At 53.5% G+C, this 27,713-nt stretch overlaps 1 protein-coding gene across 7 annotated transcripts in view; it reads right to left on the bottom strand.

Annotated features, from left to right (window-relative positions):
- Window positions 1-27,713, bottom strand: part of MYOCD (myocardin) — a 203,364-nt gene that overhangs the window by 146,081 nt on the left and 29,570 nt on the right. The gene's annotated exons all lie outside the window — the stretch shown is intronic.

The following is a 27,713-nucleotide window of genomic DNA, read 5'->3' as shown; positions in this document are numbered from 1 at the left end:
TATTGTGTGTTACTGTGTGTTATTGTGTTTTCCTGTGTGTTATTGTGTTTTCCTGGGTGTTATTGTGTGTTATTGTGTGTTCCTGTGTGTTATGGTGTGTTCCTGGGTGTTACTGTGTGTTATTGTGTTCTATTTGTCCTTTCTACATCTTGTATATTTTTTTGCTGATATATCTTACAGCTACTGCTTAGCTCTAATTTCCATCTTGCTGTCTTTGAGGCCTGCCTTTTGCAATGTGCCCAAAACCTGCTGATTTTAAGGAATCCCACACTAAAACAGAGGGACGATCCTAAAACAAGCTCCTAATGTCTGCCAGCTGAGCTGCCAGCACGTGTCTGGATCTGTGTTTTGGCCCCACAGATGTGTTGCTAAGGAGAGAGGATGACTCCTGCACACCTAATGGACATTCAGGGCCTGAGGAGATCCTGTTTGTGCAGAACAAAAGGTCAGGCAAAACCTTGGCAAGATGAGGCTTTCCAGCTCCTCTGCAGAGAGCTGGGCATGGCCACGTGTACACCCAGCCAAAGGAATCTTGCACTGGAGCAGCTCTCTCTGATGGGCATGGCTGTCTCTGGGGAGTTTAAAGAGCAAAGCTGAAGGAGGAGATAGAAATTAATTCTCTCAGCATGGGTGAGAACACACAAGAGCTGTGCTGTGTCAGCCCTGTGCCCCCTGTGCCAGCCTGTCCCCTCCTCTGCTGGTCACCTATGGATGCTGGATCTCTGCTCTTCTGCTTGGCTCTGCAATTCCCAGCCTGGGATCTGGGGAGCAGGAGGCTATCACCAGTTAAATATCAAAATAATTCATGTTTTTCTTCCTGAATGCAATTGATTTTTGAGACCAGTTAAGAGTTTTGGCCTTACACTGTCCCATGGAAATGAGTTGCATGATGAATTACAAGTCGTGTGAAAAAGTGCTTCCTCTTGTTTGTTTTAAATCTGCTACCTGACAATTCCATGGGCTGCATCCTTGTTCCTGAACAGGAAGAAGCAGAAGCTGCCTCACAGAGAGCTGTGCTGCCCCATCACCCCTCTCTGATGTCTCCTGCTGAAGCCCAAAAGCCCTTGTCTATTTTCTGCCTCCTGTGGGCACCACTAAACACCCGTGCTCAGTCCTTTTCTGGTTTCCTGAGCTCCCCTGAGGATGAGCAGACAGGAGTGCACACACCAGCCAGCAGAGCTGCATTTTCTGGTTTGTTCCCCGTTCCTGCCCTCATCATTCCCAAAACCTGATCCCATGTCTCGCCCCCTGCAGAGCCAATGTTTTCCATGAGCTCGCCCAAGAGCCCCGGATTTCTTTCCCCAGCGGTAATGGCCAGCCCAGAGCCCAGTGCTCAGTTAGCAGGGAGTCCAACCACTGCGTGCTTTTCATTCTGTTCCAGTCTGGGCTTGGCTGGGACAGAAGGAATTGCAGCTCCGGGCCAGGCTGCCACCAGCTCGTTACCTGTCAGTGTGCGAAGGCAGCCCGGGGTCACACGAGGTGCCCACGAGCCCTCCATTGCCCCTCTCCCTGGCACCTCTCTGCTGCCAGCACAGCTTTCCCTGTGTCCCTGCCAAGCTGCCAGGGAGCTGCCTGGCTCTGCTCTGCCATGCCCTGCCAGGGGGCTGGGGGCAGGAGATGGGGGACACAACTGCAGGGGAAGGGAGCACCCAGGGGTTCTCTGGGAACAGCATCCGAGTCCTCCACCATGGAAAAAAGGGAATCTCACCGTGCCTGGCTGGCCAAGGACAGAGGCAGAGCTCAGCAAGGAGGGGCAGGATGCTCCCACAGCAGGTGGAGCCCACAGAGGTGTCACAGGAATTAAGGTGGAAGGTGATGTTTCCCCCCTCTCAGCCCCCTAAATTATCAGGCTAGCCCAGAGATCCGAGGCTTTGAGGGGAGGAATATCAGGAGATGGCAAAGATTCCCAAAAGAGGCTCTTACCCTAATACATGTTGGTGCAGCTCTCTTTATTCTGTGATGTCCAAGGGGAGAGTGGGGCAAAGAGCACGAACAGGAAATGTCAGGGGTCTGTACAGACTTTGGGCAGGGTGGGCTTCCCTGGCTCTCTGCCAACCCTGTCAGGGCAGGAAGGAGGGTCCAGGGTTGTCTGATCAGAGTCACAGGGTCCCAGGAAGGGGGCACAGAGTGCCCGTGAGCTCACTGTGACAGGAAGGGTGGGAGCTGTGACCCCTGGGTGCCAGTGCCTCGCCGTGGGGTGCTGGCTTTCAGGCCAGCCATCTCCCCAGAAGGTTCATTATCAGCTCCAGCTGATGCTCAACAGCCCCTCCAGGTCCGAATTTCTGTCAGAATCGGCACAGATCCTGCTGCTTGCCTGGCTGTGGGATTTGTGTGCACCATGGGCACGGCGTGGGACATTTCCTTCCCCCTCCCACCCAGCAGCACTTTGGCTTTTGAACTCTTGCAACATTCACCTTCTTCTGTCCTCCCCTACCCAGATCTGAGCCAGGGACAATTTCTGATGAGCTTCCTACTATTTATCCTTTGAGAAATGTTTTAATATTGGCTTTTATGCTTTTAGCAAGTTTTTCCTAAAAATATTTCTGGCCTGTCCTTACGGGTATTACATCTCACAGACATACTTTGTACTCTATTCTATCTTCCTTCTTTGGAAATTATTTCAATTTTGATGAATCTCTCATTCTTCTTGTAACTTCTTTCACTACTAAAGTATGGCAGATTTTTTTTTTCTGGGTATTTTAGCACATTCTAGATTAGTTGTATATATTTATTCCAAGCCTCTAATACTTTGTCTTTAAACAGTTTTTATGCCTTCTGTAAATATTTTACCCTTTTAGCTTTTCTTTTGAATTCCTTTTCAACTACTTTTGTATTTTTGTCTTGTTCCCATTCTTAAAATTAGATTTTGGGTTAGATTTTGTTTCTTTTTCTTCTCTTCCAGTCCTAAAAGGACTTGGATTTTTGGGTGAAGTTCTCTTTGGTCACGGGCCCAGCAGGGTCCAAGAGAGGGTGACTACAGCAGCCTTGGAGATTCTGTGGTCCAGCAGATCCACCATGAGAGATGGAGCCAGAAAGTCCCTGCAAAGCTTCTCTGACAGGAGCTCAAAGAACATGCATGAGAGGAAAAGAATCTTAGATGTCTTAGAAACTCTCAGCCTTCATTAAGGAGCTGCTCCAGGCTTGAGTAAGTGGGACAATGTATTGGAAATGCAGGTGAAGCTGCTGGGAAGGAATGCTGATGTTTGATTCCAGCTCAGAAGGCTGAATGATTTCTTTATTATAACTATGCTATAATACATTAATATGCTATTTAAAGGAGATACTAAAACTACAAACCTGCTTTTTCTAACTCCCATATCTAACTCACAGCTCGTGACCCTCTCTGAGAGCCCAGCCCAAGGTGGGTTGGATTGGCCACCAGGCTCAAACAATCCTCACCAGAATCCAACCAAGCACTCACCTCAGGGAAACAATTCTCCAAGAACATTGCACATGGGAAAAACAAGGAGCAGAAATAGAAATTGTTTTCTCTTTCATTTTTCTCTGTGCACCTCTATGAAAAATCCTGAGAGAGAGAAGAATGTTCCTGCCACAACAACGAATAACCCCAGCCCCCAGAGAAATGCTGCCCACGCTGCCAGGGGAGCCCTCCTGGCACAGACCAACCCCAGACACGGCTGCCACAGCTGGGAGGGGACAGCCAGCCAGGCAGGTGTGGGAATCCAGAGCTTCCCTCTGGCTGCCCTGGCAGGTCTGGGACCCTGGAAGGGGTCAGGAACCCCCTGGACAGAGCCCCCAGAGACACTGTCTGTGATCTCTGCCCATAGAAAAGAGTTTTCAATCTTACAGCATGAATTTCCAGCTCTGAGTGTTTGATATAAGTAATAATTAAGTGTGGCACGGGTGCAAAAGTAAAATTTTAGGATTCTAGATGAGGGGTCCAAAGGGGACAAGATGGAGGAAATTGGGTGTGCCTTGTCCTTTTTCTCCTTCTTCATGCCCTCCATGTCTCACTGTGGTGTTGGCATTTTTCTGTTGGTTCAGGCTGGGGACACACTGTCCAACGTAGGTGACAGATATTGGCACATTATTGTAAATCCAGCCCAGGGAGTTTCTGGTATTTAATGTTTGTCACATCCCACTGAGGGCAGAGCCCCACACGCTGCCCTGCAGGACAGAGCTGGGCAGGGCAGCAGAACATGTGAGAGATAAACAGAATAAACAACCTGGAAACCAGCACAGACCAATGATGGCTTCTGCTTTGGCAGCGGGGCTGACAGACAGAGACTTTCTACAATCTCAGGATCATCAATACCTCAGATTCCAACAGGCAGGAGGACAACAGAGCCTGAACCTGCTTTCCTGAGCCTCGGGAAAGCCAAGAGGTGCCAGCAGACAGCATCTCCCCAGCACGGAGCACAGCCACCCAACCTGGGAGGAGCAGGTCCCCAGGGGCTGCTGGCAGCACGAGAGGCGGCCTCGCAGCCCATTCCCAGAGCAAACCTTAGAATAGATACCCTGGAGGATCCCAGAACAGCCTTATCCACCCCCTCAGGCAGCTCTGCTCAGCTCTGCTCAGCTCTGAGAACCTCCGGGCTGCCGGGTCCCAGAGCTGCTCCGTGGGAATGAGGAGCAGCAGCCTGGCAGGGCCGGGCTGGACATCACACCCTTGGTATTTATTCCTGCCAGGGATTGCAGATAAGCCCAGCCACTGCCAGGTTTTGCTCCAGCTCCCTGTCTGTCTGTCCACATGTCTGTCCACATGCCTGTCTGTCCACATGTTCACTGAGGACGAGGCTGGTGAGATGCCTGGAAGGTGGTTGCATTAGTAAATTTTGTTAGTAAATAGAAGTTTCTCTGGTCTGGACTGTGACCACTGCAGTGACGTGGTTTGTGCCTACACATGAACGCTTCAACACTCTCCTTCTCTCAAAACTCTTCTGTCCCACACATTGGGAAGTGTCCCTGACCCGTGACTGCCCAGAGTGCCAGGGCTGTGCTGGGGGACAGCCAGGGGCACAGAGTGGGTGTCTGCAGCTCCAGGGACACGCACACTGCATGGCTGCAGCTCCAGGGGCACACACACTGCATGGCTGCAGCTCCAGGGGCTCTCACACTGCATGGGGCTGCAGCTCCAGGGACACGCACACTGCATGGCTGCAGCTCCAGGGGCACACACACTGCATGGCTGCAGCTCCAGAGACACTCACGCTGCATGGCTGCAGCTCCAGGGACACACACACTGCAAGGCTGCAGCTCCAGGGGCTCTCACACTGCATGGCTGCAGCTCCAGGGACACGCACACTGCATGGCTGCAGCTCCAGGGACTCTCACACTGCATGGCTGCAGCTCCAGGGACACGCACACTGCATGGCTGCAGCTCCAGGGGCACACACACTGCATGGCTGCAGCTCCAGGGGCACACACACTGCAAGGCTGCAGCTCCAGGGACACTCACACTGCATGGGGCTGTAGCTCCAGGGGCACACACACTGCATGGCTGCAGCTCCAGGGACACTCACACTGCATGGCTGCAGCTCCATGGACTCTCACACTGCATGGCTGCAGCTCCAGGGACACGCACACTGCATGGCTGCAGCTCCAGGGGCACACACACTGCAAGGCTGCAGCTCCAGGGACACTCACACTGCATGGGGCTGTAGCTCCAGGGGCACACACACTGCATGGCTGCAGCTCCAGGGACACTCACACTGCATGGCTGCAGCTCCATGGACTCTCACACTGCATGGCTGCAGCTCCAGGGGCACACACACTGCATGGCTGCAGCTCCATGGACACACACACTGCATGGCTGCAGCTCAGCACCTGGGCCCTTATCTGCCCAGCAGACACCCAGAATTTTGGTGACTCTGGCAGTGACACCCTGCAGGATCCCACATCCCACATCTCACACCAGGACACCTCACCATGCTAAAATCCAGGATGTCCTGCTCTTATGTTTGCTAAAAACAGTGTCACCAAGCTGGCAGCTCCCAGGAGCTTTACCCAGAGAGAAGAAAAATAACTTCAGGGCTTTGCAGCTCTGAATTATGGACACAAGCTTTTGGGAGAGGGCCTGGATCTTGTGCCCTTGGCTCAAAGGCTGGAAAGTCTCAGCTGTAAGGGCCTGATCTCCCTGACACATCCCATCTGCATTTCCTGCTCAGGTGCCACAGGCTGGGAGAGCTGGACGTGTCCAGCCTGGAGAAGAGAAAGCTCCAGGGAGAGCTCAGAGCCCCTTCCAGGGACTAAAGGGGCTCCAGGAGAGCTGGAAAGGGATTTAGGATAAGGGATGGAGGGATAGGACAAAGGGCAATGGCTCCCACTGCCAGAGGGCAGGGCTGGATGGGATGTTGGGAATGAGGAATTGTTCCCTGTGAGGGTGGGCAGCCCTGGCACAGGTGCCCAGAGCAGCTGTGGCTGCTCCTGGATCCCTGGCAGTGCCCAAAGCCAGGCTGGACAGCACCTGGGACAGTGGGAGGTGTCCCTGCCAGGGAATGAGAGGTCCCTTCCAACCCATCCCATTTTGTGATTCCACGATCCGTGACCAGGATCCCACGGTCAGGCTGTGCTCCCTGCCAGCCCTGGCACTGTTCTGTGCCCAGCACACAGAGCCTGGTCCCTCCCTGGCAGGGCAGAGCCCAGCTCCCTCCTGTCCCTGCCACCACCACCTCGGCAGCGTGACAGTGTGACAGCACTGCCAGGAGAGCAAAGTGGACATGCCATCAGGCCTGTGAACAGCCACCCTGAAAATGCTTCCATGTTCTCAAAATGTTATGGTTTTGGAGAAGGTTTGACCTTTCTTTTATTTGTTTGGGTATTTGCCTTTGGATTTTTTGGTAGCTTTTTCTCACAGCTCTTGGGGGAACAATGTTGACGTTTAGTGTTGGTGAACAGGGTGAGAGTTTCAAAACACATGCAGTCAAAATCCATTTCACCCTTGCTAATAATAACAACAACAACAATTAGCAGTATAAAGGACTGGCAGTGCTGTCTCAGTAGGAAATACAAGCAAGCACCTCTCTGCATGTTTGCTATTTGCTGCATATTTGCAATTAGTTCTTGTCTGAAGAAGGCAAAGTGCACTGTTTATGGTTTTACTGCAGCATCCAAGTGCTTTATATGCTTATTTTTCATAACAAAATTACTTTGCCCATAAATCAGGCTAAACTCACAGGCAGCTTTGACCCCTCGCCTCAACCTTTTGCTGTAGATCAGCTGCTCATAAACTGTGTGCCCAGATTCGGTGTCCAGGGCTGCATGAAGAATAAAATATTTGGGAAGCACAATTTGCATCACAGCTCTCTAAGTAAGTATTTGGCTTCCTGGAAATGATGACTCACGGTTGGGATGTGCAGAAATGTACCAACAACATAACCTTTCGATCCTCTGCTGCCAGACAGACCCGAGCAGAGCCGGGCTCTGTGCTGCCCAGATGGCTGGCACAGCAGCCTGTATATATAGCATCACTTCAGACTCTGCCTTTTTTTTGCAAAGTGTGGGAAAGATAAAAAAGGGCAGAACGTGCCACCGAGGTCAGGCAGCTCCCAGAGCCACGCTTTGTTGGCCCATGTTTGACCAGCCTCTTCCTCTGCCACCCTGATGGTTTAATAAGCAGCAGATTCTGGAATGAGCCCCCTGTCCTGGTATATTTTATAGGATCTTTCCAGTGTAGCTGTATTAGGTATGAAGAGCTTTACCAAGAAACCTTTGCAGTGTGGGTCTAGGCCCTGGCAAGGTGAAGCAGCTGCACTGTTATTGCTCAGAAATGTATATAAAATTGTCACTGGAGAAGCCTCATTTATTCCCTGACACAGGCAGTTCCAAGCAAAGGCTGAGATTTCCAAACAGCCCCCTGGCAAGTGGCACCAGCCAGGAGGGGACCGTGCCAAGCTCTGCCAGACGTGTGTGAGGCCACCCTGCTCAGTGCCACCTCAGGCCCTTGGTGCCCTTCACCAGGGCTCTGCAGATGTGAGCCTGGGCACAAAACAAACCAGAGCAAACTCCATTCCCCTGCAGGCCACGTGAGCTCAGCTTTCGGCCACTGTCACCCTCACTCTGCAGGGAGACACTGCTCTGCAACGCCAAAAATCACAGTTTTCCAAGGGGAATTTGTTTTTCCTTTCCTGGCAATTCTGTTTGGGATTAACCCTGCATCTGTCTCAGCTGCTGCTCTGCATCCTTGGCATTTTGGTCTGCCCAGTCCCTGAACCATTTCAGGTGCTGGGCCATGTCCCACCTGTGTGTGCTGCTGTCCCTGTCCCATTTTGGGTGCTGGCCATGTCCCAGCTGTGGGGGCACAGGCATGCTGCCATGCAGGGCCCTGCCCTGCAGGCTCCCTGGGCTGCAGCACATGCAGTGTGTGCTGCAGCTGGATTGCACAGCTGTGGGGAGCTGGGAAGCAGCTCCTCCCTCATACTTGTCAGCAAGGAGAGCTGGGGGATCCCCTCTCAGCTGCCTGCCCCAGCACTCTGCAGGATCCCCGGCAGGGACACTCCCTCTGCTCCCTTAGGGGATGCTGGGCAGTGGGAACCTGCCTGAGTTTCTGTGCTGGCAGTGCCACACAGGCATGTCACCCACACAGGGATGTCACCTACACAGGGATGTCACCCAAACAGGGATGTCACTCATCCAGGGATGTCACCCACACAGGGATGTCACCCACACAGGGATGTCACCCAAACAGGGATGTCACTCATCCAGGGATGTCACCCACACAGGGATGTCACCCACACAGGGATGTCACCCAGGCTCTGCCCAGGCTGTGAGAGGGAGGGGAGATGAACATCTGGGTCTCAGGGCGATTCCTGCAGGGTGTTCTCTGGGAAGACTGAGCCCATTCAACATCCTTGATGATCCCATGTGCTGGCAGCCACGAACACAAGCCCCATGTCCTGGCAGTGCCAGCTTGCCATGGTAGAGCATTTTAAACAGGGCAACTCCAGCAGTGGTCAGAGCTTCTCCTGCCCCCCTCCCACCCTGCCAGCAGGCCCTGCTGAGGAGGGTGAGGGTCCCTCTGCCACCTTCCTCCTGCTGGGCCCAGCCTGGCCCTCTCGGCAGGCAGGGAGCCAGAGCACCATCACCTCCAGCAGGCAGCTTTACTGGCTGACACTATAAATGTTCTGTGCTCTCATGGATTTGATGCTGTTTTTATGAACTTGGAGCTCAGTGTGGCTGTTTAGTTTGAGATGAGCGAGGAATGTATTAATAGTTGGGTAAAGCGCACTCCGAGCTTCTAATCTGCCCGGGCTGTTTGCTTTAGGGAAAAAACACTTCACTTTTTCCATTCATTACTATTCCCTGCTAGTGGCTGCAGCACCCGCCCCCAGCACACCGGAGGCTGCTTTAACCCCTCTCCCACTGCACCCCAGCCACCCACGCTGTCCCACGGAGAGGAGAACACCTGGCAGAGCACACCAAGGGTTTTATCCCCTCACACCATGCTGAAACCCGTGGGCACAAACCCTAGTGCCAGGCTCAGCCAGACCCACCTTGCAGAGGTGGGCACTGCCCCACGGAGCCCGGCAGTGCCGGCAGCAGTGGGGTGCCACCAGAGCCCACCCTGGCACAGGGGACACTGCCCCAGCAGCCGTGCCCATCCGCTGGTGGCCGGTCCTCGGCAGAGCATCACAGCCTGGCAGCTGCCCCATGAGGAGGGGCAGTCACCAAAGATCTGGTGTGGATTTGAGGGGACACCCCGTGTGCCGGGGGCTTGTCCTGCTGCCTGCCAAGCCCACTGATTTACACCCAGATGAGGATCTGGGCGGCGTGCTGCGAAGTCTCTTATCCAACATGAACTTTCCATAAGCAAGGCTCTATTTTTAACTCTGCCAGGCCGAGCAGAGGGGTTGTCTCGCAGGGAGAGGGGGTGAGGAAGTCTTTGCACAGCCTGCAGCTGGGCAGGGTGAGCCCAGGGAGCTGGAGGTGGTCAGGGGGCAGCAGGTTCCCCCAAAAACCCCAAAGTTCTGGTGTCCTGGCAGACCCTAGAAGACCTTTTGGGTTTGGATGGTGGAGTGGATGTGGTGCCCTCCTGCTGACCACCACAGAGGGGAGATCCCACAGCAGAGCTTTGTGTCCAGCCCAGGGCAGTGCTGTGAGGGGTCTCACCCCCATGGCACAGGGTGCCCGTCCCCACAATGGTTTGAACCCAGCACTGATGACCCAGAGAGTGCCAGTGTGGGGTACAGAAGTGCCTCCCCCACCCCAGAGCCCACTCTAAGCCTGGATTCAGCTGAAGGACACAGCCCTGGCCCTGGCAGAGGGCACGGGAAGGTGTCTGCTTCTTCCAGCAGCAGCCACCACAGCTCCTGGTGCTGCTGTTTGCTGTGGGGCTTGGAGAAGGGAGTGCAGAGGTCTGAGGAGCCAGGCAGGGCACTGTAAACCAGGACAGAGCTTGCCACCAAGCCCCTTGCAGAGGAGAGCAGCCCACAGCAGCCAGGAGAGCAGTGACCATCCCTCTGTGTGTCAGCTGCCAGGGCAGGGTGCAGGAGAGCTCTGGACAGAGATCACAGCTTCTCCCGGGTGAGGAAACCCCTCCAAACCTCCCAGGCACAGAAACGCTGAAACCCCACAGGAGGGGAATGCAGGGACTGCCCAGACCCTCTCTGCAGGGTGGCAGGAGGAGCAGAGGAGCCCCTTGGCTCCTCCCCAGGGCGCTGCACGCCGTGCAGCTCATCTCCCCCAGACCCAAATCCTCTCCCCTGCTCTGGATACTCTGATTCTTGCACCACTGACTGCTCCCTCTGCAGCAAACTTCTCTTTTCCACGCATGCCACATTTTCGCACAGTCCAAGCCCACAATTAGCCTCTGCAGCCTGTTCCCAAGCACTCTGTCCCATCCAATTTTAAATTACTCCAGCAATAGAGCGCTCGCTCTGTCCCCTGGGAAGCCACTCTGCTCCCATAGATCTCGCTGCCTGGAGGACAGGATTGTGCTGATGTCCAGCCCACGTTTTCCTCCAGCTCAATTCACTGTGGGGCTCTCAGCTGTGCTGCCCCAGGCAGTCACATCTCCTCCACTTCCCTGCTTCTCCAAGCATTTGCCTATTTGCAGTGACCTTTCTGCTCTGCTGTTTTTTCCCACTTTTAGCTCTTGTGCCCTTTAGGCTTGTCAGCCCCTTATCGTTTTGTTTGGCTTTCAGAAGAGATGGGATCCCAGCAGGGTTCTGCAGAGGATTCCTAGGAACGCTTCCCAAATCCCTGTCAGGGCTTTTTCTTCTCCAGCTTTTGCTTAGGGACTGCTGGTCCCTCCTTCTAGCGGTGATGCTCTCACACGTGCAAGGAGGAGTTTTGCACCTTCCCATCCCCTGCTCCAGGCTGTGCTCAGCTTTTTCCTTGCAAAACAAGCCTTGCTTTGTTGTGGAGACGGGGAGAAATGAAGAGTTAACCGTGGGTTTGGAAGAGACACTGGTTCACACGCGTGCACAGGTCAATTCAAACTTCCCCTACCCTAATTTACAGTGGGGATTAATGACTTATGTTCTGGCAAAGCAGAGCACCAGTAAATCAGACTGCGAGAAGGCAAGCACAAGAACACCATCAGAAATGTCAACACTGGGAAGTTTCTTCTGATTCTCATTAAATTGATGTCTAAAAGTCTCAACATTTACTCAACATGGGTAAAAAGGTGAAAAAGTAACTTCCATATTGTCCGATTACTGTGTAAAAGGTAACAATTGATGCCTTGTATAGACTAATACCTAATGTCATACTATAAGGTTAAAAAAAAAGCCTAAAACAGAATATTACAGCAAATTAATGAAACAGCACTTTTGCCCTGAAGTGCCTCTAACACTTTATTTGTGCACATAAAGCATGCAAACTTTAATTATTCATTTAGACATTTTTGCAACAATAATGAGCATGGAAACCCAGCCAGCTCTGTGTGCTCTCCACAGCAGCATCCAAGGGAAAATTCAAAATTCAAATTCAGCTCAACCAAAAATTCAGGCCCCGTGATGAGCCTTGAGACCAAGGACCCTCTGAGCACCCAGCTGGCCACATCATGGTCCCAAAGCATGAACCTTTCCCTGCCCTGAACATTTCATGGGAGGCAAAAATACACCTTGAAAGGGGAAGAATTGTGGTGACACTGAAAATCGCAGGCTCATTTCCCAATACATTTAATTGGAATATATTAACTTGTTATTAATAAGTTATATATATATATATATATATATATATAAAATATATAACATATTAATAACAAGTATTAACTTTATATATATTAATATACATATTAACTTGTTCACAAGAAAAATGAGGAGAACTGGGGGAACCAAGCAAGAGAAGTGAAAAAAAAAAAAAAAGAGAATTCCAGCTAAATATACTGGATTTTTTTTTTTTTTTTCACTTCTCTTGGTTGGTTCCCCCAGCTCCCCTCATTTTTTTGTGAGCAAGCAGCCGGGTCTTAGGAGAGGTGAGGAAGGTGAAGCCTTCATCATCATCACCCTGATGTGCTGAGGACGTTTGGGATGCTGAGGTGTGCAGGGTTTGGCAGGTGCCAGAGCAGGTGCAGGGCCAGGAGCACTCAGAGGTGCTGGCTGAGGTCTCAGCAGCTCCCTGCTCCCCTGGAGTGATGGATATTGCCCTGATAAGCACTTTGCCAGCGCCCTGCCTGTCAGGAGGCAGAAAGCCTGGCTCTCACTGCATTTCTACTGGCACATTTCACCTCTAATTTGGGAAAAAAAACCTGGCACCCCACCCGAGCAGGGCTGCCAAGGGCTGCTCCAGATAATCTCTGCAAATAGAACGAGGAGAAGTCTCCACTGCGCTGATGTCATGGGCAGAATTCCTGCCAGAGCCAGCGAGAGCCCGGCCTGCCCCTGCCCATCCCAGCACCCAGGGGTGACCCTGGCCCCTGGGTGGGACAGCAGTGGCAGCTCTGTGCCCAAGGTGCCTGGGCTGTGCCCGTGTGGGGCAGTGGCTGCTGGTGCTGGCTGGAATTTCACCTCAGCTGAACCTTCCAGCCCTCTGGGATCACGGCTCTGCTGATAAACACCCATGGTGAATGGCACTGATGACACCACCCTGCCTGCTTTCCATCCTCCTCACGTCTGGCAGTGACACCAGAGACACCACAGTGCTCCTGCAGTGCTCATGGCGAGATGTCCCCGTGCCCCAGGCCCAGGGAGCTGAGGGGGGACCCCAGGAGCAGCTCCCTGGCAGCTGGTGCCATCCCTCCAAGCACAGAGGGATGTTCCTGGGGCACGTGGGTGTTCCTGGGGCACGTGGATGTTCCTTGGGCACATGGGTGTTCCTTGGGCATGTGGGTGTTCCTTGGGCACGTGGATGTTCCTTGGGCATGTGGGTGCTCCTTGGGCACGTGGATGTTCCTTGGGCATGTGGGTGCTCCTTGGGCATGTGCTCACTCTCCTGCCAGCCAAGCAGCGCCTGCCCAGCTCTTGAGCCTTGGACAGTCACCAAGGAGGGGACCAGGGCCACTCTCAGGTGTGGCACCAGCAGCCAGAGCTCCCCCTTGGAGAGGGAGGGATGATCTTCCCGAAACCCTGACCTAGGGTTTGGGGTGGCACACTGGAGGAGTTCAGTGCCCACAGCTGCAGCACACATCCTCTTGAACAGCTTGTGGCATTGTAAATAACCTCTTGAACAGCTCTGTCCTGCTCCCCTGAGCCTTGGCCCCATCCTCAGCCTTCTCCCAAACCCCCTGACTCGTCTCTCAGCTCCCAGCCCTGCCAGACCGTCCTGTGGGAGCTGGCCTGGCCCTCAGGAACACACCCTGACACTGTTTCAAAGCCTTTTCTTCATTCTCCCAGAAAGTTCTGATTCCCAGGAAGGGATTGATGACCACATCCTCCAGCTCCTGTGCTGCCCTTGGCCAAGGAGCCTGTGGGTGAGGCTGGCCAGGGGGACAGCCCCTGCAGGAGGATGGGGATGGGCACAGGGAAGTCCAAGCAGTTGATCTGCCAGGAGATGCACTGTGAGGGGCCAAACTTCAGCTCCAGCCCATTCACACTTTGATCAGAAATTGGCAAGATTTAATGGAAAAACAATTATTTCTCTCTGAGCATGTTTTCTTTGCATGCAGGGATTTTTTTTTTTCCTGATTTCCTTCAGCTCCCTCCTAAGAAATGAGGTAAGAGCCGTGGTCCTGTCTGTCCAGCCTGTTTGTGTGGGACACGATCCAGAGCAGGGCCTGTCCCTCACTGGGGCTGGTTCACAGGGCTCAGCGTGGCTCTGGCTGCACTCACACAGCACCAGCAGCAGCAGCAGAATTCCCCCAGGCAGCTCCTGGATTAAACACAGCCAGTGCAGGAATAAACTCCACAGGTGCCTCCAAAACTGACAAATACATTTGCACAAAAAAGACACACATTGTGCACAAAGCGATAAGAAACTAAATAATAAAAAGCAATAGTACAAGGATAATAAAAAAAAGAATCCCTGGCTGTGAGATAAAAGCCATACTGCAAAAGGGGTGGATATGCTGCTTCAGATCCCATCTGAGCCCTACTAAATAGAGGTGGCAGGGCAAGGAATCAGTGCCTGTGCACTGCACAGAGTGAGGAACCCTTGGCAGAATGTCACAGAGCCACTCCAGGCATTTCCAGGCCTTTCTCTGAGCTGGGGTGGCAGACAGCAGGCCATGGGGCTCCTCGTTGTGCTAATGAGAAAATTACCCCCAGATCTGCTCTGCTACTTCCAACAAGAAGACAGCTCTGAGCAAAGGGGATTTTGGCAGACACATAAATGCTGGAGGATGGCTGGTGTGTGGTCTCTGCTTTTGAAACTCCAGGGGCTCCCCAGTAAACACTTCCCAGATAAAACCAAGTTGTTCTCCATGGGGTGGCTGGCTGCTGGGAGGTGCCTGTGTCCCCAGGGCGGGAGATGTCCCTTTTGTGGCTATGGGGAGGATGAGCACTGCTCGTGGAAGCAGTGCCACAGGCACTGAGTCCCTCCTTCCCTCTCTGCACTCCCTGCTCTGGGTCAGGCCCCTCCAGGCTGCTCTGGGCTCAGGGGCTGCTGTGTCCTTTCCCTTCTCCGGACCTTGCCGGGACCAGGGGCTGGGCTGGGGCACTCTGCTGTCCTGGGAGAGCCAGGGCAGCCCCTTGGGCTGTTCTCAGTCTCTCAGCAATGTCTGAGCTGCCAAATGCCAGGGCCTGTGAGGGCTGAGCTGGGCCAGGATGCTCGTGTAGGTGCAGCAGGGCTGGGATGCAGCTTGGGCACCCCAAGCAGCATCCTGGGATGGGGCTGGGTGGACACAGGGAGCTGCAGGAGCAGGGATGAATTTCCCAGGCTGACTCCAGGGGTCATCAGCCCTCAGCTTTTACAAGCAGGGCTTGTCTGCTCCCTTCCTGCAGCCCTCTGGGAGCTGCTGTCCCCATGGGCCACCAAGCACCCAGACAGACGGACGGTGGCTAAACAAACCCCGTGCTTTGCTGAAGGACACAAGCCCAAATCCAGAGCTTCCAGGCAGGAAGGGCTTCCCCCACAGCTGCATGGTGCAGGCTGGGGCAGGAGGAAACCACACAGGACTTGTGCTCAGGGGACAGAAAGCAGCTCTGAGAGGAGCCAGTGGGACAGGCGTGGGACCAGAGCCTGACCCTGGGTGATGGTGAGCCCGTCCTGGGAGCTGGCAGGGGTGGATGGTCATGTGCCGGGTCAGAATCCCAAAATCCCAGCATCACTGAGGTTGGAAATGACCTCCAGGACCATCCAAGCTGTGTCCCATCCCCACCTTGTCCCCAGCCCAGAGCACTGAGTGTCACATCCAGGAATTCCCTGGGCACCTGCAGGGATGGGCACTCCAAACCTCCCTGGGCAGCCCCTTGCAATGCCTGGCCACCCTTTCAGGGAAGAAATTCTTCCTGATTCCCATCCTGACCCTCCCCTGGCACAGCCTGAGGCCACCAGGAGCTGACAATTTATTCTGTCCCCAGAGCTGCTGCTTCAGATGGGGTGTGGAGCCCAGCACATCCCTCAGCTGCCCTGCTGCCTCCAGACCCTGGCAGGAGCTCAGAGACCTTGGCACCAAGTCACAAACACCTGTGGATTCCATTTTAGCCCGTGGAATAAGCTGCCAACTTTGTGTGAGGATTTACAAACCACAAGGGTTTGAGCAGTGTGGTAGTTGAGTTAACACAGGGTGAAAAAGTGGAATTTTGGGGTTTTTAGAATGGGGTTCAAGGGGACAAGACGGAGGGATTTGGGTGTGTCCTGACCTTCTTCTCCTTCTCCTTGCCCTCCATGACTTGCTGTGCTGGTGACACTTTTCTGTTGGTTTAAGGCACAGACACACTGTCCAACATAAATGACAGATATTGGCATGTTATTGTAAACATGGCACAGGCAGTTTTTGGTATAAAATGCAAACACCCCCTGAGGGCAGACAGAAGCCATGGATAACCTGCTGGACAGAGCTCAGCAGGGCAGAGAGAGAATGTTCTGGATAAGGGAAAACAACCAGCCTTGAGAAGCTGATCCTGTGCATTCAGACTCCTCCTTTGGCTGCAGGGCTGGAAATGAGGATTTTACACTCCTGGGGTCACCCCGACACCCAGACCCCGAGAATGGGGGATTGCTGAGAGCATCAGCACTGACCATGGGGCCCCTCTGCCCCTGCAGCCCCCTCCCAGCTCAGCTCCATGAGGTGCACACATTTGTATCTTGGGCTGGCAGGGTCACAATCCCAATCCAAAGAAAATTACATCCTTTGGAGATTGGATTTTGTCTCTAATCAGGATGAAAACAACAAGGTTTCAACTGGCCAGTCTCATGTAATTTGAAGAATGGCACTAGAGCCAACTAAAGTAATTCAGTTTGGATTATTTTTTTTTTTGTTTTACTTCTTATTTTTATGAGGTATACTGGAATAATAAAGTCAGTAGGATACAGAAACAAAAAGTCAAAACAAAAAATCAGGGCATTTCACCAGCTAATGCAAAAGCCAAATATCTTGACATCAGCAGAATGTTTCATTTCAATGTTTTTTCTAAACAGATTTAGACTATGGAAAGTTTCCATTGAGATGAATTGGCAGGAAGGTGTGCCCAGAGGAATGGGGCACAGCCCACCTCACACCAGCACCCTCCTGCCTCCTCCAGGATGTTCCTGAGGTTCAGCCCCTGCCAATCCCTGCCTGTGATGGAGCTGAAGCTGAGCTCTCTTTGAGCTCCCTGCCTGGCACTGGGGACAGCGTGCTGGTTATGGAACCACCAAACCATGAAACAGCAAAGTGCAGACTTCATTTAAAGCCCTGTGTGCCAAAGATCTGTGAGTAAGAGAGAAGCTTCTCTAAAACTCTGAAAGTTTCTTGGTTTCTGGATTTCAGAGAGTGGCTCAGAATCACACCTGGAAGGGCTCCTCTGGGGGATCTGCCCCATGGCACCATGGTGCCTCCAGGCTGGCTCTGGTTCCAGCAAACCCTTGCTCCTGGCAGCATTTTCCTGCTCGTGAACTCCCTGAAACAAAGGTCGCTCAGGGTCTCCCAGAGCTCAGCATCATCCCAGGGGTTTTCTCCTGCTGTCTGCCAGCCCTGCTGTCAGTCTGGGCCGTAGCAATGAGCCCGTGGGCTTTGCAGCTTGCCCCCTGCCAAACCAGTGCTCCCAGTCTGAGCTGGGCCTGAGGCCGGGTGGGCTCCCAGGACAGGCTGTGGGGTCAGCCAGAATGGAGACTGGTGGGTTTAGATGGCCCTGTTGGGTGGCAACCTCTGTTCTGCCTGAGTGGCCACCAGCCAGTGACCAGAGAGACCCCAGACTCCACACCAAGCTGGAGGAGGCCAGAACTTCCATCCCCATCCTCCAGGGAGTGTCCCCTGAGGCACAGACATGTGGCCTTGTCCTTCTGCAGGCTGCTGTGGGCACGGGAAGGGTGTGAGTGTTCCTCAGGCCCTGGAGATGCTGCTGTGGGCATGGAGCACCTCTCCTGTGAGGGAAGGCTGGCAGAGCTGGGATTGTCCAGCCTGGAGAAGTTCCAATTGTGGCCTTCCAGTGCCTGAAAAGGCTACAGGAAGTATGGGGAGACCCTCTCCATGAGGCCCAAGCGTTAATACACAGACCATTGTTCTACTTGCCTTTTCTTTCTACTTCTTGTATAATTTTTCTACTGACAAATCTTATGGCTCCTGCTTAGCTCTAATCACCATCCTGCTGTCTCTGGAGCCTGCCTTTTGCAGCGTGCCCAAAACCCTCTGATTTTAAAGAATCCCACGGGGAGACACTCTCGATGAGGGATGGAGTGACAGGACACAGGGAATGGCTTCCCACTGCCACAGGGCAGGGTTAGGTGGGATGTCAGGAAGAAATCCTTCCCTGGCAGGGTGGGCAGCCCTGGCACAGGGTGCCCAGAGCAGCTGTGGGTGCCCCTGGATCCCTGGCAGTGCCAAATCCAGGCTGGACAGGGCTGGGAGCACCTGGGGCAGTGGGAGGTGTCCCTGCCATGGCAGGGGTGGCACTGGGTGGCCTTTAAGGTCCCTTCCAAGCCAACCCATTCTGTGATCTACCAGCCCAGGTGACCCCAGCCACTGGGAGTGGCTGCAGGGGCAGGCCCCTGAGCTCAGCTGAGCTCCCAGGCTGGAAAGAGCAGTCCCCAGGGAGGGATGAGCCTCCCCAGAGCTGCAAGGCTGGGCCAGTGCTTGTTGCAAGCATCACACGAGGGGCTGAGGTCTCTGAGCACGACCTTGGCTGCCAAGCCAGCAGCAGCCTGCCCTGGCTGCAGTGCTGGGCAGGAAGATCCTCACCCGTCCAACAAAACCTCTGCAAGCATCAGAAAATGTTCCCACCCCACACCAGGATCAACCCAAAAACTCGAGACATTTCCATGAAAAACCAAAGCTGTTCCCAAATGGATTGCCATGGCACGAGACCAGCTGGGCTGTGGGAAGGAGGACCAAGGTCTTCTCCAGTGCTGGCAGAGGGGGGACTTGCCTGGAAGTGTCCCAGACCCCAGCTGAGCTCGAGAGCAGCGTGTTTGTACGGCCTGTCCCGCTGCAACTTTCCACAGCATAAATAAAGGAATAATCACTTGAACTTGAGCCCGGGTCAGTACCTTAACGAGCAGACTGCAGTCCAGCTTTCCCTTTGGCTTAATGAATATTAATTAAGCAGACACGACTGAGCAGCCCCAGCAGGACAGGAGAGGCGTGTGCAGGTCCTGGGGAGTACCCAGGGCTGTCCTGGCTCACAGGGGCTGGGGCTGGGGCTGGGGCTGGGGCTCTGCTGTCCCCCTCCAGCTGTGACCCCACCAGGGGTGATGGGCCACTGCAGGGTGGTCTGCCCCTGCCTGCAGGAGACAATCCCTCCCCAGCACCCCTGACCTGCTCAGATAAGACTTCAGCCCAAACTGCTGCGTTCCTGTGTGACATTTTCCTCTCGGTTAACCGAGAGTTCATTTTTTCCTCCAATGAAACTCTCTTGTGATGGAAAATTCTGCTGCAGAGGTGAAGCTGCTGCTTGCCTCAGTGCCGTGGCTGCTGGCTGCTGCTCTGCTGATCCCCAGGGTGGGTGGGCACGGCAGCTTTGCCTGCCCTTGGCACACATGGGCAGACAGCTCTTTACCTCCTGCACCAGCCAGGCTGGTTCCAGATTCAGACTTCAGAGACATGGTTCTGCTGTGCAGCAGGCAGGTGAATTCACCTGGGGACGTGGCCCAGGGCTGGGGAAGTGGCTCTCCGTGGTGGTTGCCCCTGCAGCCTGGCAGTGCCCTGGCACAGCTGGGAGCAGAACGATGTGCTCCCAGCACGGGCTGGGGTTTGGGGAGCGGGGATGGGCTGCTGCTCTCACGCTGGGGAGAGCTCAGCCTCCCAGGAACACCCATGCCAAGAGTGCATGATGCTCTCCAGATGCTCCCTCTTCTGCTCACAAAGGCAGAGATTGACACAATAAACAAACAATTTGTAAAATTCTTTAGTGAGGGCAAAAAACCCCACATTAACTGGAAACATGGATACCCCCTGAAAGAGTGCAGGAGGGGGGAGCATTCCCAGGACCTGATGTTATAGCAGTGGGTATGGAAATGGAAACATGCACAGCCCTGGATCTGCAGGCAGGACAATTCACCAGAGAACAGCGAGCTGCCAGCCCCCAGGCCCCAGACAATGTTTTGCCTTGTTCAGCAGAGGGGACAGCCATGTGTCTGCACGTGCCTGGGGAGCTGGGGGTCTGTGCAGGGGAGCACTGACACCTCCTCACCCACAGCCCATGCTGCTGGGCTGAGCTTCTCCTCAGGGACCCTTCCCCTGCCCCAAACAGCTCCAGGTGGTGTGGGCACCATCACCACCTCGTGAGAAGGTTCTGATCACCCACTTTGGTCTTAGCAGACTGTAAATAAAGTCCTGTGTGCCAAAGATCTGTGAGTAAGAGAGAAGCTTCTCTAAAACTCTGAAAGTTTCTTGGTTTCTGGATTTCAGAAAGTGGCTCAGAATCACACCTGGAAGGGCTCCTTTGGGGGATCTGCCCCATGGCACCATGGTGCCTCCAGGCTGGCTCTGGTTCCAGCAAACCCTTGCTCCTAGCAGCATTTTCCTACTCATTAACTCCCTGAAATAAAGCGTTAATCAAGGAGGACAGCCCAGCTTGTCAGGGTCTGACTTCAGGGGAGAATCTGAGCCAGACCCCCTGGCCCACAGCAGTGGGTTTGGGGTGTTTGTATCGTGACAGTCGTGGCAGTGTGTCTGTGGTTCACAGCTCATCTGCCCCAGGAGTGCCCGAGGCCAGCACGACCAGTGTGAGCTGTTTGTGTCAGCCCAGCCCCAGCCCTGTGCTCCTTTCCTCCTGGGATTCATGGGGCTGCTGCCCACCCAGCACCCTGCCTGGGTCCAGCCCCTGAGCTTTGTGGCACCAGGGCTTTTTCCTCCCTTATTTCTCTCCTTTGGAAGCTTTCCCTGGTTTGATGGCTGGAAACACCTTCTACACTTAGGTGTTTGTGACTAGGTTGTCCTGTGACAGGCAAGTTCCAGTGCCTCCACCCGCAGTTTATCCCCTCACAACCCCTCACAGCTGGAGTTCCAAGCCCCACCTGCAGTGACAGACTCTTCCTCCCTCACCTCCTGGGAGGTGCTGTTCCCCTTGAGCTTCAACTGCACCTTTTTGCCTTTATTTACATTTTTTAATCAGCGCAGACTTCTCCAGCACCTCTCTTTTGGTAGCAAAACCATGACTTATAGTGACTTAAAAGTATTATATCTCAAGGATGTTCCTCAAGGAGTCCCACCAATAAAAACCAAAACTCCTCTTTTCAGCACCGTGGTCTCCTTGCCTCTTCCAGCCAGACCCATGAACTGTGCTGCTCCCTTCAGCAGATGGCAGAGCCAGGAGAATTGTGGATTCCAGCCCTTACTCAGGCCTCTGGTGTGAGGCTCCAGCGTTGCTCTGGAGCATCTCCTGTCACTGAGGTGACCAATGAGCCAGAACCCCCTCACTGTCCCCAGGGACACCTTTCTCCAGCCACCCAGAGCTGGGACAGAGGTGGAGGAGACTCTGGGACAGACCCTGTCCCTGTGCTGGGATCTGGGATGGATGGCAATGGGGACAGACCCTGTCCCTGTGTTGGGATCTGGGGTGGGTGGCAGTGAGGACAGACCCTGTCCCTGTGCTGGGATCTGGGGTGGGTGGCAGTGAGGACAGACCCTGTTCCTGTGCTGGGATCTGGGGTGGCAGTGAGGACAGACCCTGTTCCTGTGCTGGGATCTGGGATGGATGGCAATGGGGACAGACCCTGTTCCTGTGCTGGGATCTGGGATGGATGGCAATGGGGACAGACCCTGTTCCTGTGCTGGGATCTGGGGTGGGTGGCAGTGGGGACAGACCCTGTTCCTGTGCTGGGATCTGGGGTGGCAGTGAGGACAGACCCTGTTCCTGTGCTGGGATCTGGGGTGGGTGGCAGTGAGGACAGACCCTGTTCCTGTGCTGGGATCTGGGGTGGGTGGCAGTGAGGACAGACCCTGTTCCTGTGCTGGGATCTGGGGTGGGTGGCAGTGAGGACAGACCCTGTCCCTGTGCTGGTATCTGGGGTGGGTGGCAGTGAGGACAGACCCTGTTCCTGTGCTGGGATCTGGGGTGGCAGTGAGGACAGACCCTGTCCCTGTGCTGGGATCTGGGGTGGGTGGCAGTGGGGACAGACCCTGTTCCTGTGCTGGGATCTGGGATGGGTGGCAGTGAGGACAGACCCCGTCCCTGTGCTGGGATCTGGGATGGGTGGCAGTGAGGACAGACCCTGTTCCTGTGCTGGGATCTGGGGTGGGTGGCAGTGCCCTGGCTGCAGCACGGCGCTGAGCTGCTGCTCAGCCCAGCCTCAGAGCCAGTGTGGCCTGCCCAGGAACAGCTCCAGGGGTGATTCAGAGCTGCTCTGCACCACGCTGCCCCTCCAGAGCCCCAGTTTTCACACGACCTAGGTGGGCTGTTCCTGCATCCAGCAGCTGCTCCTATCAGATAAAGCGCCGAGGTCTCGTGTCAGGGACTTTCTAACGAGCAAAACGTGGGGAGGGAAAGGGGAGAAAGGCTTTGGGTTTGCTGCGAATTCCAACGGGCTTTGCAGATGCAGGAAAGTCTTTCCTGGAGTTATTTCTGTCTTTCCGTTCCTTGCGAGGGGGGAAATGGCATTGTAACTGCTAACCAAGATTTCACTGCGCTGTTGCCTCTCTGATTTACCATCCTCAAATCCCTGTGGAAGTGCCTTAGCTGGCCTAGGCCAGCTTTTACTTTGGCAGTTCAGGAGGAAAAATCACAAATGTCTGTGAAAGTCACCAAAATATTCCCGAAGTTTTCATCACTTGAATGAATAAAAAGAATAAAAAGCAGAGCAGAGGAGGGGGAGGGCTGGGTAGGGTGCAGAGAGCAAACAAGCATCGTTTAGAAAAGCATGCTGTTATTCCTGGAAGTTGGTTTGTGGAAAGACAATTTACAACGCCTGAGAAAAGTTTGGCTATTCTTCCCATTCCCATTTGAGGCTGGTAACCACAAGGGCAGGCTTCCTTTTGCCATGCAATTACATAGCGTGATCTCCAAACCCAAACAGCCTCACCCAGCCCAAGTGCTGCTCTCCAGCTCTGCCTGGGCTGGATGAGCTGCACTGCCCACAACGGGCAAAACTCAGCACTCTGAGTGAGGCCACTAGGGAAAATCACAATAAAACAAAATAACTTTTTAGCTTTTTAACTTTTTTATAACTTTTTTTTAACTTTAAAAAAAATTCTTAAACCTTTTTTTTAAAAAAAAAAAAAAAAGTTTTTTAAACTGCTTTTTACTTTTTAAACTTTTTGGCTTTGCCTCCTCTCATAACCTGGTGCTCTGTGAAACAATCCCCAAGAGTCTGGGCTCTAACGTGCCTGCTTTTCCCAGCCTGTGCCCCTTTTCTGTCACTGCAGGAGGAAAGGTCTGCCTGGAGAGCCTTTTTTGCTGGTTCCACAGCACAGAGACACCAGCTCCGCTCCTGCCTACCCCTGTGGCTGAGGGGAGATGGTTTTGTGGGGAGGGGGCTGCCCTGGGGCTCTGCAGGGCATCAGGGACCCCAGCTGGGCACTGGACACGGTGGGCAGGGGGCATCTCCTGGCACAATGTTTGCTAAATAAAAAGAGATTTTAAATAAACTCCAGAACATGCATGTTCCTGAACTCGGGCTTGTGCTATTTAGGGACTCAGCAAAGCAAATAAAATGCCTATTACAAAATAACTATTTAGAGAAAATGCTGCAGAAAGATCTAGAGAGAACTATGTGTTTTAGCATGGTCTGTTTACAGTGCATCACTGCTGCTCTGTGGAGAGCTGTGCTGTAACCCAGCAAAAATGCATCTGCATTCCTTCCCTGCAAAAATACTCATGCACAGACATCACAACAGCATCACAGCTATTTTCCTTTCTTCCTGGCTTTTTGTTGTGCTGTTGTTGTTTTGGTTCTGTTTGCTTTTTGGTGCTTTCCCAGCTCCCAGAAGATTGACCTAATGTATCCTTGGCCCAGGCTGTGCTGTCAGAGTCCTGCTGCTCGAGTGCTGAGGCTGGTGGCACTGCTGGAGCCTGGGGACACTGGCACAGGGGCTGGGTGGCACTGAGCCCTGCATTTGAGGCTCTGCTGCAGCCTGGGTGGCACTGAACTCTGAATTTGGGCTCTGCTATGATGGGATGCATGGAGACAAACACTTGCCAGCAGGTGCAAGTTCAGGGAATCAGCCAGACTGTGGAAAAACCTCTGCAGGAGAGTTTTGCAGGCTGGGTGAAGCAGGTGGTGCCAGTGTGTGGCACAGTTTGTGTCCCTGGCAGTGGGGCTGTGGCCCAGCCCCATCCCCAGATGTTCCAGCTGTGCAAAGCAGGTGAGCAGCACTGGCAGCAATGAGCCAGGGAGTGCCCAGGGGTGCTGAGCAGCCACCCAAGGGAGCAGAGGGCACCCAGGGCAGTGAGTGGACATCAGGGTGTGAAATTTGGGCAAAGAACAGCCAGGACAGACGCCTGCAGCCTTCTGGAGAGGTGTGGTGTTCCTGTGGTGGTTGGAGCTATCTGAGGTTGTGTGGTGCTGCTCTGGGCATCGTGGCTGTCTCACCAGTGGCACAGGGCACAGTGCCCACTGCTGCCAGCCCCTCTCTGGAGCTGGCTCTGCCCTGCCTGGGCCCAGGCTGGGTGGCTGTGCCTGTGAACAGAAGCTCACGGGGAGTGCAGCTGCATCATCCCGTGCTTTCCCACTTCTCACTCCTCCTGGCTCTACATCCCTCGAACTTCCAGACTAGTTTTTTTTTTTCCCTTCCCTTTTGCTGGTTTATTGCTCTCCAGCCCAGCTCTTCTGGGACAGATTATTTACTAGAAGGTATTTGGTACATTGCTTTAATAATGAGAACAATTTTTTTTTCAAAGCCCTACAAATATGTTTAAAATCTGAATACAATGAGGCAATGCAACATCATTTAATAGTTCCAATAATATGCCAAGCCTGGGAATGACAAAAGCTGCCAGCAGGGTGCTACAAAGCAGGGTTCAGAACCCCACTGCTTCCCAGCTAAGCAGAAACAGATTTCCAGCAGTAAGACATTTGTTAACCATTGTGGAGGCTGCAGGATGGGGCGTGGAGCAAGCCCGGCTGCCTCTGTGTCACTGCCTTGCAAAATCCTTGGCACAGGCATGCACCAGCCTCCTTGGAATTAAGGCCCTTGTGAAGACTTAAAGGCTTAGTGGACTAATATACTTAAGATGGATTTTTCCAAATATTATTCTAAGTCATTGAGAAACACCGTGTCCTGGTGCTGGTGTGAATGAACAGAGCTGCAGGAGCAGCCACGTGTGCTGGGCAGGAGGCAGCCAGCCCTGGGTGGCTGGGAAATCATGGAATTGTCCTGGAATCACAGAATGGGCTGGGTTGGAAGGGAATTCAAAGCTCATCTCATTCCACCCCTCCCTGCCATGGCTGGGACACCTTCCACTGTCCCAGGCTGCTGCAAGCCCTGTCCAGCCTGGCTTGGGCACTGCCAGGGCTCCAGGGGCAGAAGATCCCAGTGAGTGTGGCATGTGCCAGTCCCTGGGTGCCTCCAGCTCAGTGCCGTGCTCACTCCCAGCTGCAGGAGGTGCAGGGACACGGGTGCTGTCCCAGCAGGGCACCCAGGAGAAAATCCCCCGATGAGCACCTCAGGGAGAACCAGACTGGTTTGGGTTGGAAGGGACCTCAAAGGCCACCCAGTGCCACCCCTGCCATGCTGGGACACCTCCCACTGTCCCAGCTGCTCCAAGCCTCTTCCAGCCTGGCCTTGGGCACTGCCAGGGATCCAGGGGCAACCACAGCTGGATCTGGTGCTGCTCTGGGCACCCTGTGCCAGGGCCTGCCCACCCTGCCAGGGAACAATTCCTAATTCCCAAAATCCCATCTCTGTCAGTTTGACTCTTGTGTCCCTGGGGAGGGGGCAGCAGAGGTGTCAGAGTGTCCCAGAGCTCCCGGGATGCTCCCCCAGGACACACCCACACCTCAGCTGTGCCACACCTTGCCTGGTGACACTGTGGCTCGGGGAGGTGACACGGGCTGGGCTGGGCTGCTCCTGGCCAGCTCTGGCTGAGGTGATGGTGAGCACAAGCCCAGCTCCCTGTGCACAGCATCCCTCCTGCCCCTGCCCCATCCTGCTCCCACCGGAGGCAGAGGCAGAGCCAGCAGGGCCCCACCAAGGTGCAGAATTCCTCCCCAGCTGGGCACTGAGCCTCATTTCCCAGGAGAAAAAGGATGAGAAAATCCAATTTGAGAGCAGTGTAAGGATGGAGCCTGCAGGCATCAAAGGCAGCCACAGCCCCGGGCTGGCCTCACACCCACCAAAAGCCTTAATAAACTGTTAATGGGAAAAGAGATCATATTCATTACAGGAAAACAAGTTTATGATTATTGCAGGAATGACATCATAACCCCCCGTGCCAGTTTAAACAATATTTGGAGAATTCATTTGTTTTGTACTATTTAAAATTACAGTGTGGGAGCCTATTTAAAGTGCACTTGTGAGAGTGAGAGTGTGTGTGTGTCTGTGTGTGTGTGTGTGTGTGTTGATGTAGCCATGCTAATGTTTATTTAAATCTTTTTATTTATAAAATTGATGTTCCTACGCCAAAAATGGAAATTTTTCTGCTCTAAAACATCTCTTAATTGTGGAAAACTATTGTATATATTTACATTTTCCCTCATATTCACATCTGTGGGTTTATCATAGGGCATGTGCATGGATCTTCACGGTGACACCCAAAGGTGCTGCCACCTGTGACAGATCCCCTGAAAAATGGCAAAAATGAGTAGTGAGCTGCAAAGCTGCATCAGTGCCCACCCCAGACACTGACCCTGGCACTCCTGCATGTGTCACCACCCAGTGGGCAGGGACAGCCTGGCTGCAGCAGGGCCTGTCCTCTCTGAGCTGGCCCTGTGTCCTGGATTGCACAGCAAGATCTATTCCATTGCCTCTGTTAGAGGTGTGGCACTTATCTTCTCTTATTTGGGCAGTTTTCTTTATCTCCTCCACAAACCAATCCTCTCTCAGGGCTATTGAGTGTCACTGCATGGCTGATAAGAACTGTAACATCCCACTGGGAGATGCTCTGCCCAGAGGGAGGAGCCAAGCATTCCTACCTGGATATAATCTGGGTTTTTGGGACACCAGCACGGCTTTTCCTGCACTGATTTCCCAGAGGAACAGCTTCAACTTCCACTGCAGGAAGACAGCACCCTTTTTCTACAGGATCGCAGCTCCAACAGAACCACACCTGACACTCCTGGAACACAGCAGCCACAATTCCAACTGGACTGCTGTCAACACCCTGTCCAACAGGGTGTCAGGTTGTGTTCTGACTCTGTCAGTGTTGTTTTGGTTCGCTGCATTGTTTATTTTATCTTTTTATTTTCTTCCCTAATAAAGAACTGTTATTCCTGCGCCCATATTTTTGCCTGAGAGCCCCCACTTAATTACCACAGAATCACAGAACCACGGAATCACAGAAACACAGGATCCCAGAACCACAGAAATACAAAATGTCCCAGAATCCCAGAACCACAGAATCCCCACAGAATCCCAAAAACACAGAATCACAGAATTACAGAACCATGGAATCACAGGATCACAGAACCACAGAATCGCAGAACCACAGAAATACAGAATATCCCAGAACCACAGAATCATGGAATTCCAGAACCACAGAATCCCAGAACCACAGAACAACAGAACCACAGAATCCCACAATGAGCCAGCTTGGAAAAGACCTTTGGGATGATGGAGTCCAACCTGACCTAACACCTCCTTGTCAACTGAGTGCCACGTCCAGGCTTTTTTTAACACATCCAGGGACAGTGACTCCAGC

This window comes from Lonchura striata, chromosome 18 (assembly GCF_050655825.1).
Source record: "Lonchura striata isolate lonStrDom1 chromosome 18, ASM5065582v1, whole genome shotgun sequence".
NCBI classification, from domain to species: Eukaryota; Metazoa; Chordata; class Aves; order Passeriformes; family Estrildidae; genus Lonchura; species Lonchura striata.
Note: the sequence above shows the minus strand (reverse complement) of the source record. Positions and strands in the feature narration are given on the sequence as shown.